This window comes from Callithrix jacchus, chromosome 9 (assembly GCF_049354715.1).
Source record: "Callithrix jacchus isolate 240 chromosome 9, calJac240_pri, whole genome shotgun sequence".
NCBI classification, from domain to species: domain Eukaryota; kingdom Metazoa; phylum Chordata; class Mammalia; order Primates; family Cebidae; genus Callithrix; species Callithrix jacchus.
In genome coordinates this window covers 41,475,375-41,488,028 of record NC_133510.1, presented here as the reverse complement: position 1 = coordinate 41,488,028, position 12,654 = coordinate 41,475,375, and the positions used below count along the sequence as shown (strand labels likewise).

At 38.5% G+C, this 12,654-nt stretch overlaps 1 protein-coding gene across 8 annotated transcripts in view; it reads right to left on the bottom strand.

Annotated features, from left to right (window-relative positions):
- TMTC1 (transmembrane O-mannosyltransferase targeting cadherins 1) overlaps positions 1-12,654 on the bottom strand; it is a 309,327-nt gene that overhangs the window by 255,291 nt on the left and 41,382 nt on the right. The window lies entirely within an intron of this gene.

The following is a 12,654-nucleotide window of genomic DNA, read 5'->3' as shown; positions in this document are numbered from 1 at the left end:
AGTGCCCCTCTAGTCAACATTCTATTTTCCTTACGTGAATACTGAACTTTGTTTCTTACTCTTCAAGCTCTAAAAACTAGGAGTCTAACACACAGAGTTGATCAGAATTTACCTTGGCCAAAGTGAATGCCTGGCAGTTAATAGCTACAGTCTGACATTGAGCTGCGCTTGCTATATCACTTAGGAAAATGCAGTCAATGTTAGGTTGCAGAGCTTCCAATTGATCAAGCCAGAAAAAGATATTTACTTCACATCTGCTCATTTTCTTTGCCAAGAAGAAAAGCAATTACCTGCTCTCGTACAAAATACAACAGCTGCTTGGACAAAACACACATAAGAAAAAATGATGATTTTAGTCAGAAACCGAAGATCAAAATGATGAACTCAGCAAACTGAATGAATAATAGAAATAGATAGTCAACCCTGTGAAGTATCCATTATTTTCTGCTCTATAGAAGACAATCATCAATTGAGAAGACTCAAGCCAATTAACAGGTATGGATACATGACACAGTTGCCCTCTATCGTGGGCTAAGAAAACAAATGCACCGGCAAGACTCCTGTTACTTTTTCTTCAATGTGAAAATTCTACAAAACTTCAAAAATGGGCAAAGAAATTTTTTATATGAGACAACCTCAACAAACAAAATACTGAGCTTTCACAAATATGCAGGATTCAATTATGATAAAAATCTCAGAAGTATCATTTTATCATTCTCAAAAATATAACAATATCAAATGCTTTGAATTTTCTCATCTTCACACTTAAATCGTAAGTTCCATCAGGCCTCATGATCAGACTTTCCTACACAGGAATCTAATTCAGATGAATATGCCTCCACCCTGTTAACTGTCATCTACTTCACTCCCAAGTTCCTCCATGACAGGACTCCCGCCTACCTTCCCAACCTCATCTCCCACTGCTCACGCCCTAAGCTGCTCCTAGTTGCATGAATTAATGTATACACACACACACACACACACACACACAGAGGCATTCTGCAGTTGCACCCCTCTGTGTCTTTGCCCAAGCTATGCTTTCTGTCTGGAGAGACTGTCATTGTCTCATCTGTTAAGACTCAGCTTGAGCCAAACTTGCCAAGCTGGCTAAGGTCACCTCTCCTGTGATCCCATAATTCTGTGCATATACTTCTAGCATTGCACTCACCATCCTGAGTGAAATTATCCTTTTATTTGTATGACTTCCCCACCAAGATTTAAGCTAATCCATGCTGGGCCAACCAGTCTCTTTTTTGAAAATTGTGAGTCAGAGCACAGTAATTCTATTCTATCTCTTATAGGCAATTGAATAGAGAGACTGTATGACACTGGAACCAAGGCAGTCCTGCACTCATCAAATTAAGAAAATTCCATCTTATTTTTTTTTGAGATGGAGTCTTGCTCTGTCACCCAGGCTGGAGTGCAGTAATGCACTTTTGGCTCACTGCAACCTCCACCTCCCTGGTTCAAGCGATTCTCTTGCCTCAGCCACTCGAATAGCTGGGATTAGTCATGTGCCACCACGCCAGGTTAATTTTTGTATTCTTAGTAGAGATGGAGTTTCACCATGTTGGCCGGGCTGATCTTGAACTCTTAACCTTGTGATCTACCCGCCTTGGCTTCCCAAAGTGCTGGGATTACAGGTGTGAGCCACTGCACCCAGCCTCTATCGGTCTTTCTTTCTTTTTAAATGATGAGGTCTCACACTGTTACCCAGGCTGGAGTGCAGTGGTGTCATCATAGCTTACTCCAGCCAGGAATTCCTGGGCTCAAGTGATCCTCTGCCTCAGCCTCCCAAGTAGCTGAAACCATAAGTGTGCACCACCATGGCCAGCCCATTAAAAAAAAATTTTTTTGAGGAGATGGGGTTTGTAATGGTTAATGCTGAGTGTCTGTGATGGTTAATACTTGATTGGATTAAAAGATACTAAGTATTAAACCTTGGCATATCTGTGAGGGTGTTGCCAAAAGAGATTAACCTTTGAGTCAGTGGGCTGGGGAAGGCAGATCCACCCTTAATCTGGTGGGCACAATCTAATCAGTTTCCAGTGAATATAAAGCAGGCAGAAAAACCTGAAAAACAGAGACAAGCCTAGCCTCCCAGCCTACACCTTTCTCTCATATTGGATGCTTCCTGCCCTCAAACATCAGACTCCAAGTTCTTCAGTTTTGGGACTCGGACTTGCTCTCCTTGCTTCTCATCTTATAGACAGCCTATTGTGGGACCTTGTGATCATGTAAGTTAATATTAATAAACTCCCCTTTAAATATATATATATATATATACACACACACACACACACACACACACATATATATACACACACACACATATAGTAAGTTTTTAATAAATGTAAATTAAATTTAAATATATCAAAAACCACCTTTTAAAAATTACTTTGCCAATGTTCAACTTTACTACATTATAATTATTAAAGGCAAAAGACATGCAAGGGGGAGCTTAATCTTTTTTAAATATTGACATTTTCCATCAATGCATTTGAGCTAAGTTCCAAGGACTTAAGTAGCCAAAGATTAACAATGGAAAAGGAAAAGAGAAAAATGACAAAAAGAGCACTAGCAAAAGTTTCTCCAAAGTCTGTGTAGTCACAAGAGTCTCTCATTATGGTATCTCATTTTAGGTCAACCTCTAACTCTCACACAATTTCTAACTACACACAGGCCAATGGAGTATGGTCATTTAAAAAGAAGAAGAAAACTGACAGTACAGTTCCTAAGAGTTTGAAGATAATAGACTTTCCAGAGAGTAGCAAATGACATGAGATCAACCAGCTTGTCTCCCATGTGTCACTTCATGGATAAGAAAAACCAAGATCTAGGGAGTGAAAGTAATTGGCTCAAGGGACATTGCAAATCGAAATTCAAGTAGGACCCAGTTTTCCCACTGGCCAGGCTTCTTGCACTACCCTGTGCTGTCTCTCACTTCTTTGTCTCTAGCACAACCTGAGAAATAGCTGTTCTCTAAAAAAGAAAACACACACATATACCCCAAAACCAATCAGTGACTCTCTATTGCTCAGGTTTTTCAAAAACAATAAGGAGAGACAATGAAAAGAGTTTTTATGCTCAAGAAATTCTGTTCTCTTAGTCATCAACCATGATCACATCTACATTTTCTGCTTAAAAATATCTGGAGATTGGTACCCAATTTTGACTTATCTGAATGGTTTACCTTTATAACGTTGGCAGTTATAAAGAAAGGAGAAACAAATTATATTGGGGATAAATGCACATCTCTCCCTGATTCTGCACGCCAAGTCAAACTGAAGTTTTATGATGAAAGAGACCAATTTTTAAAATCAAAGCTTTTTTTCATCGTAATTGCGGTGTGGATCATCATTCCTTTCGCAAAGTCACACTACTTTCATAATCACAAAGAAAAATTACTTAAGGAAGCCAAATGAAAACTGAAAAAAATATCTCTGATAAAGTCCTAACTGTCAGGAACCAAAAGCTCTACTGTGTAACTCAAACAATGAAATATATTGGTTTTTGATTAGGTACCTAGAGCATGTCTAGCTCTTAACAAAAGACACAAACATTATTCATTTCTGCCATCCAACTCTGGCTGGCTGTTTAGGTTTGGTTGTATTCTTTATTTTTCCAAATTATATATATTAATTGCCTTCATCTCTTAAAAATGTATACTTAACATTCATTTTACCAATACTTATATAGGTTAAATCATTAAGGGCAAATCTTTAATGACAAGTCACTAATGAAGACTGTAACTTAGGCTGACTTCAAAATCAATATGCATTTTTAAGCTTATATATAAAGTTAGATCATAGCTTGAATAATATAAATAGTATCAAAAATTCATAAACCTACAAAATGAAACACATCCTCCCATATGACTATAAGGTCATCTATCTAAAAAGCTAGTAAAATAAGTCTTTATTATTTGCTTTTCAACCTAATGATTTGTTTATTGAAGTGATCGTCATTCGACATATATGAAAAATTATTTTAAAAGATCAGCTGTTAGTCTCAGAAACTATGAACAACTCTGTGTGCCTTTTGAGACATCTTATAACAAGGATGGCATTCATCAGTTAAGAGTTAAGTATTATTGTAAAGATTCTATTATCCTGTTAACCTTTAAAGGACAGGAATGTTTCTCTCTTATAATCTATTTCCCTCTAAAATATTGTAAGCTCATAAAATGAGGTAAAGTAACCAAATACCATAAAGTCAAACCAACGCTATACAACTTTCCTTCATTGACACAGCAAAGAAAAGGTGAATGCTGTAAAAAGAAAAGCTTTCTAAACAGTAATTCTTCTGCATTGGCTTTGGCGTAAAATAAACATGGGAAAGAGGAGTTAAATCCTAGCACTACCATTTATGAAAATCCACAATTAAGAGCTATCGTAAGCTGTTGTATGTACTACCTCATTTGTTTTTCACAGTAATCTCATGGGATAGGCCATAGTACACACAAGGAAACTGAGACATAGACAGCGTAAGCAAACTGCAAAAGATCACATGCCTGGTAAGCAGTGGGAGCAGAATTAGAACCCAGGTGCTCTGGTAGGAGTCCATGTTCTTTACTGGTAATGTACACTGCCAACCTCATAGGTTTTGTAAGAATTAAAATTATCCGTAAAATTAAAAGCTAAATGTAAAATTTGAAGCATGGTTCCTGGCCATTGGGAGTGCTATAGTGGTACTCATAATGTGGACGATGATGAAAATCGTGATCATCATGCTTGCTTCTGAATTTTAAGAGAATTTTCAAATCATTTCCACTTCTAAAATTCTAGTTTTCTTCTGATGGATAAAATGTCCTTACAAACCTCTTGAATTTAAAAAAGATATATTTTATTTAAGCATGTCTATCTTTAAGGTTCTGTCATATTGAGTCTACAATACATAGCACAAGATCAAAACCTGTGCCAGGTAATTTTCCTAGCAACAACCTGGAAAGCCCACCAAATTATGTGAAACCACAATGATCTATGACTTGGCATAGAATAATGTTCTCATGAAAAAATATTTATATATCCCCTGAGTGTTTACAATGTTAAGATGAACTGATACAGCTTTTATTACAATCACTCCACAAACTGTCAGTAGGTTACATTAAAAAAGATAAAGACAACAAAATTAAACTGGTGACAGTAGCATTAACTAAGAGGGTGAAGATAGCAGCAGCTAACTCCCTACAGCACCGTAAGAGCACTAGCTGTGTTCTGCAAAAGAAGAGAGCTGTTTGGTGGCCTTGAAGTCAGCTGCCACTTTCTTACCCACACAGGCCAGAGGTTGAATATTCCATATGGTGCCTGCTGAGCTGATGGAAAGCCATGAGACCTGAGATCCTCTTTCAACAGCCTATTGTGACAGTGATGGAATTGCATGCCAACCAGAAATGCCTATGTTCTGATAGCGTTCTTTTTCAACATATGTCCGTGTGCATCCAGACTTGATTACTCTACACTGAGAAAGGAAAGAACTTATCATCCACTGATTGAAATTCACAGGGGATCAAATATTGCCAAGAACCGATACCCAATCAAGATGAAGCAGAATGAACCCGGGACTGTCAGCAGTTAGAAACTACCAACTGCTACCCGTAAATTAAAAGGAATTTTTGCCTCCTTAGCATGTGATTTATTTAGAAGCAGCTTTTAGTGCTAACTTCTGAATGAGGCCAACAAGCACTTTATTGAAATGATCCATTTTAGTGCTGAGCTCCGTTCAGGAACCAATGTGGAGTTCTAATAAGCTTTCAGATGAACTCATAAAAATGATTTCTGTTTTATCACATACTGTGGGTCTGGTTGAGAAGGGATGGCATCCCTCTCAATTAATGGCTAAGAAATAGTAATAGGATAAACAAAAAGCTCTCTTCAAATTCTCTAGCCACCAAAGAAAACACTTTTCTGGCAAGTTCTGTATTTGGGAAAAGCTACTTTAATGAGACCTGGGAAACGAGCTTGGGTAAATAATCCACTGAAGAACGTTAAAGGCATAGTAATGACTCTATTCCAATCAACACAGTTCAGAATTCAGAAGACTTGTGACACTGATGGTTTATTTTCGAAAATAAGTTTTCTACTTAACTTTGTTTTCTTTTTAGAGGCAGGGTCCTGCTCTGTCACCCAGGCTGGAGTGCAGTGGTGAGATCACGGCTCACTACAGCCACAAAGTCTTGGGCTTAAGCGATTCTCCCGTCTCAGCCTCTCAAAGTGCTGGCATTACAGGTATGAGCCACAATGCCCAACCTTATTATTTTTATTTATTAAAATATACTTCCCGCCATTTCTGTCACACCCATAGCAAAACACTACCATTCATTTACCCTTCTCAACAAACGATTTCCTTCTCCATAGGAGGTCAGTTGCCTGCAGAAATCACCCACCTCCCCTCTCCAGTGCCTTAACATTCACGAAGTGTGCCTGTAGTCCTGACCTAATACCAAAGAACACAGGGTCTTAGCAAAATCTGTGGTCAATTCACTACATTAAAAAGAAACTGGATCAGACACAGTGGCTCCGCTTGTAATACCAGCACTTTGGGAGGCCGAGGTGGGCGGATCACCTGAGGTCAGAAGTTCAAGGCCAATCTGGCCAACATGGCAAAACCCCGTCTCTACTAAAAATACAAAAATTAGCTGGGCATGGTGGCACACCTGTAATCCCAGCTATTTGGGAAGCTGAGGCCAAATTCTAAGAATCGCTTAAACACAGAAGGCAAAGATTGCAGTGAGTCAAGATCACACCAGTGCACTCCAGCCTGGGCGACAGAGCGAGACTCCATCTCAAAAACTTGATTAAACAAGAAACAAAAAACTAAAAAAAAAAAAGAAACTGAAGAATGGAAAAAGCTCAGGGATGCATATGGACAAAGATCAAGAAGGATGTCATTTGGGTATTATGTCTGAATGATAAGACCCTGAGTACCAACAGTTATAAAGTTGTTTCATAATACGTAACTTTAATCATACTGGTTGGTTTGGTCAATGTCATTATATAGTTGAGCCTAAAAGTTATTTCTTTCTTGGATCTACCACCATCATGCTCCTACCTCCTGAAAATAACTCACAGTAATCTGGACACAATCATCTAAAAACTACATTTAAAGATTTAACTATGTATGCCATTGAAGAGCGAATTCCAAAGTAAAATGTGGCCCAGCTCATCTATACACAAAGGAAGGAAAGCAAGGAGAAAGCTATTAGCAGCAATTAAAAATTCGCAAAGATCCTTTCAAATAAGATCTTGGTTCATATCTGCTTCCATGAGGTGGTTTGTGTTTTTAATGTGCATCACTGAGGTTTGTATTTTAAGAGATTTTTAAATGAGGGATGTGGGATTTATTAAATAAATATGAACCTACAAACTTCACTTTTAACTGTTACATGTATTTTCTGTGTGGACCCATTAGTTAACTCCACACCTCTTATTCAGGTGTTTCATTTTTGAAAGCAGCAGCTGAATGAGACTGAAAATGACTCATCTGAGATCAATCAATGAATAGGATGTATAAGGGGGAGAAAGAGAACCCTATTCATCAATAATGCCGGCTTTCAACACAGATTTGTTCTATCACCTGCAAATCTCATATCACTAGCTCACTAGGTTTCTCTCAAAGATGGTATGAGGCCGGTAATAATCTGGAACACATTTTCCCTATGCATAGAATCAAATGTGTGGCATAAAAGTTCAAAAACCTACCTCAGGAGTTTAATTTGCACAGCTTTTCTTACTTTGGGGGAAAAAGAGTGCAATACAGGGTCTACAGCAATAAAACATAAAAATGACACTTAAAAGATCAGTTACCCATTTTATCATTGAAGGTCAAAATATTTACATGCGTCCCTACATCCCCTGAATTTAATTACCTTACAATTCACTTTAGTGCCAAACTGTTCTCTAGTCCTAAATTTGTTGTAGTTTTTTTATTTGCATGCCTATGTGCAAGGTATTTACAGAAAAAAAAACTTTTAAAAGCCACTGAAATGAAAATCTAATCATTAACTTGCCCAAAAAAGTAGAAAAGGAGTTCATTTTATATAGAAATATCATAATCATCATCCCATAAACTTTCATAAGAATAGGGCTTTATTTCACTGCCATATTCCCAGCACCAAAAATAGTGCCTGACACATAGTAGGTGCTCAGCAAACAGTACTGAATGAACGAATGATCCATACCATACTTTGAAGGGCAGCAGAGGAAAAAGGAAATGTCCAAGAATTTATTGAGCCGAGAACTGTCTTTAGTATCTATTGTGGTCATTGTCATTTAAATATGAAACCAATCAAGTATATATGAAGAATGACTATACATATGTAAGTATGTATATACCTGATGTATATGGAATGAAGGTAGGGATTTCATTTAGAATTCACTAGGCTTTCTAATGTGAAAGGGAAAATGTGTCCATGTGTGCATGAATTTGATGTATTTAAGACATTGGGGGGTGTATACACATAAAATATTTCTCATTTCCCATGGAGTAATTCAGTAAAAGAAGCATGAACTAAAATGTCATCTGATTTTAGAGTAGGTACTCTCAACTCTAGGCCTTTCATTATACTTTCTAACCATAAGTCAATCACTAAATCACATAAAAACAGGCAAACCAAATAATGATCTGCAGTAGGATTTTTTTCCTGGGCTTAGATTTTTTCTCTTTATTACTTAGTTTCTGAAAACAATATTTTGCCTGATAACATTTAGCCCAATTCTTGTCAACCTCACACCAATGCATCCAATATGACTATGTCCTAATAGTTTTGAAGTTGAACCATTAAAAAAAAAACAAAAACAAACTCATTTCCTGCCTGTATATTGCAGGCTGAGCATTTTTACCATGCATCCCAGTGTTCAGAAACCCAAACAGGGAAAATAGTATTCAGAATACTAAACTAATTATAATGATGCTGCTGGCTTCCATGTGCTGAGTGGCCACGGTATGCCAGGCACCAATTACATGCTTAGTATGTGTACTAATGCTTTTAGTGTTGACACCCAGTGTCAGTAATGTGCTGCTATCATTTTCCCCTTTGATAGATGAGAAAAATGAGGCTCACAGAGGTCAAATAACTTGTCCAGGATCAAGTAAGTGATGGAGCCCCGATTTAAATGCTCTGTCCACAGAGTCAGAGATCTTCAGAACTACGATGACGTTGTCTCTTCCAACTTTTACTTGCTTTACCTGATCACCTTCTGACAAAAGTACAAGCACAGTTTTCTAAAGTAATTGTAATAGTAATTGAATTTATACTCAAATGTATGACACCTTTTTTTTCCCAAAGAGCAAAGATATATGACAACTTTCCTTTCTATGGAGGGAAGATGGTCCTGGCCCACAAACACATTAACTTAGTGAGAATCTGGCCCAATTCCAGCTGTGCTATCTACTGCTCTCCAATCATCATTTTCTAAAATAGCCTGCTACTTGAGGTTAAAAAAAATGAAAAAGTAATCTATAAAGCATGTCACCTCGCTTGATATATTATCACCAATAACCCATATTGAAGCAAGTCAAGAGGTGTCTCATTTGTGGAACCAGAGGTGACTGCAAGAATCTTTGTACCTGCTGAGAGTTCAATGGAGAAGCCAGCTCCACATATAAATGATACAAGCACCCTGCTTCTTCCCCAAAGCTTAGCCCTAGCCCTGGACTCTGGACTTTAGAGCATAGTAAATGAGCAAAGCACAAGTTTAGGAGTCAAACAGCCTGGGTTCCAATCCTGCCCCTACCACTTACTATGTGAACTTGGACAAGGTTTTTTAACCTCTAACCCTCAGTTTCCTTATAGCAATGGGAGTTACAATACTTAGCCTAAAAGAGATACCACAGTGGTTGCATGGGATAACATATGGGACATGCTGGTACTCAGTAGTTGGATAATAGAAAGTTTTCTTCCCCCTCCTGAGGGATCTTCTCACTGCTGTCCTAGAGCTGACACTCCTAGTGCTGACACTGGTTTAGAAGAGCTGACTATTAAATTTGTAGGAATTTTACAAGCCACTTATTTAAAAAACAGCCATTATTGAAAATTAAATGACATAAACAAAATTAAATACATCATATTTTAAACAAGGTGCTAAATACTCAAAGCTCATTATTCTTGAGTTGGTTTTTGCTTCACTTTTCTATGACCTATGCTTTTGAGGTTATTTGTCTATTGCATCTATCTGATAGAAACGCTGCATCTATGACTCAGCCCTCACGGCGCCATGGTCAGTGAAGTCACACTCATAGCTTGAAATCAGCCACAGTAGGAGTATTTACATCAGCAAACACTACAGATCAGGAGTCCCTTTCTTTGGAGAGCCAGTTATTAAACAATTAGCAGCACATAACAGGTGTGTGCTGGTTATCTAACAATACACACACACGTGTGCATGTGCACACACAGCCACACACGTCCATAAAATTTAAGATAAAACTGGAAAGAAAAATGAACATTTTTCCCACTAACAACCTTTTCCTCATTTCTTCATTGGCAAATTTATCGGAAATGTTCCACTATGCTTAATTTCCAACACTTCCTTATCATCCACTCATCAACTGATTTATGTTGCAATTATTTAAGCAGGTCCTATTGGCCAGACCCTGTGACAGGAGCTGGCAACCCATCTGTGACACACCATGACAGGAACCTGCCCCAAACGAGTTCATAGTCAAGTGGCAGCCCAGCTTCTGTCCCATCTTGAATGTCTCCAATGATCTCTGTACTCCTTTCCCTCGCCTCTTTAGCCTCCATTTAAAAAATTCACAATTTCCCCAATTGTTTCACCTTCTTTCCCTCTATGGCCCTCAACACAAATGTCAAGATTTTTTCAATGCTTTTACCCTTTATTCCTCTTCCCTTCTCCTCAGGAATTTCTGCATTACTCTGATTTTGTTCTCTCTCCAACCCCCAGAAAACCTACTACTCCCCTAATTTTTCCACTTAGTAACTAATGTCACCATCCACCCACCTGGTTAAGCCAGAAACTTGGAAATCCTCATTTCCTTCCTTTCCCTCTCCCCATCATCACAAACACTAGCAAGTCCTGTTGGGTCTGTATCAGAAGTGTATCTCAAATCCAGCTCATCTCTTCATTGCAGTTTCCATGACACTCAGCTAAGATTCCCTTTCCCTCACTCAGCTTGTATGAAAGCCTCCTAACCCTTTTCCCTTCTTTGTGATTTCCCCAACATCCTGCATCACAAAAGAGGCCAGAGGGAATGTTTTTAAAAGAAATGTAATCATGTCTGTCTATACTTAAAAAAAATAATAATAAAACTTCAACATCTTCCCATTCCCCTCAGAATAAAATCCAAACCTGCTTCCACAGCCAGCAAAGCCCTTCACCTGTGCCCTGCCCAATCCTTGCCCTCGCCCCTTCTTCTCCCAATTTGCTCATAACCCTCAAGCCCAGAACCCTCTGCCAGATCTTTGCACACCTTCACTGGCTCCTAACCTCATTCAGGAGGATTCAGAAGCTTTCCTTGGCCAACCAACCCAAATGCCTTCAGGCTAAGCAATCTCTCTCCATCACATCCTGCCTTACTCTCTTCTTAGCACTCACATTGTTCATTCATTGTTGATTATTTATTATCTACCTTCTTCTACTAGAAGGAAAGCTATAACAAGAGCAAGGACCTTGTCTTTCTCATTTACCAGGACAATCCTGGTGCCTAGAACATGCCTGGCACTTTTCAGCCACTTAACAGATATTTATTGATGAATGAGCAAAAGAATGAATGAACAGGGCAAGATAAAAAAATAACACAGGCAAAGGTGAGAATAACTGAAAACCAAGACTACAGAAAGAAGGAATTCTAAGGGGCTACACAGAAGAGTAAGAACAGCAATCTGAAGTGGTAAAGTGCTAATTCTATGAATGGAATTTCCATATGTTAAAATAATTAGGAGGTCATTAGGCTGAGGCGTCTCTAGCAACCTGCATCCCTACATAAGCAGAGAAACCCAACTCAGTGTAAATGGTAAAATGAAATCAAGCTTAACCACTAACCTCTAACTAGGAACTTTCCACTCGAATGATCCACATAGGGATACTGCTCCCCTTTAACCAATCAAATATTTCCTCTGCTTCTGCATTTGCCCTGTAAAAACTTTCCCTCCTGCCTCCGCAGGGGAGCCCCAAACCTCAGAAGTCTGGAGCTGCCCAATTCATTAATCACTGTCTGCTCAAATAAACTCTTTAGCTTTTTAATGTGCCTAAGTTTATCTTTTAGCATATATTTGTTATGTTCTGACTTGCACATGGCCTGAGCCATTTTGGAGACAACCTAAGTTAGTGAGCAACACCTGTTCTGATAAATCCATGCTAATTTTCATGGCTATGTCAAAATATTAAAAAATAAAGAAGAAAAGACAATCATATGCAGTAAAGATTTTCAGACATCTTCAAAAACATTTCAGAAAGAAAGAGTCCTCTTGGTTTCCTCCCATATTTGCATTGTAATAAATTCAGATCAAGCACAAAGAACAGAGAGAGGCAGGAGAAGTGGAGGGAGAACACCCTCCTCCCCCAGGAAACAAAGGGTGCCTTCTGATGCCTGGAGCTGCACAGACCCACACCTCATCACAGGCAGACAGCAGGGCTTCCACTTGCTTCATCTAACTACTCCTTTCTTATCCATTGTGTTATAGGGAAGGAAAAG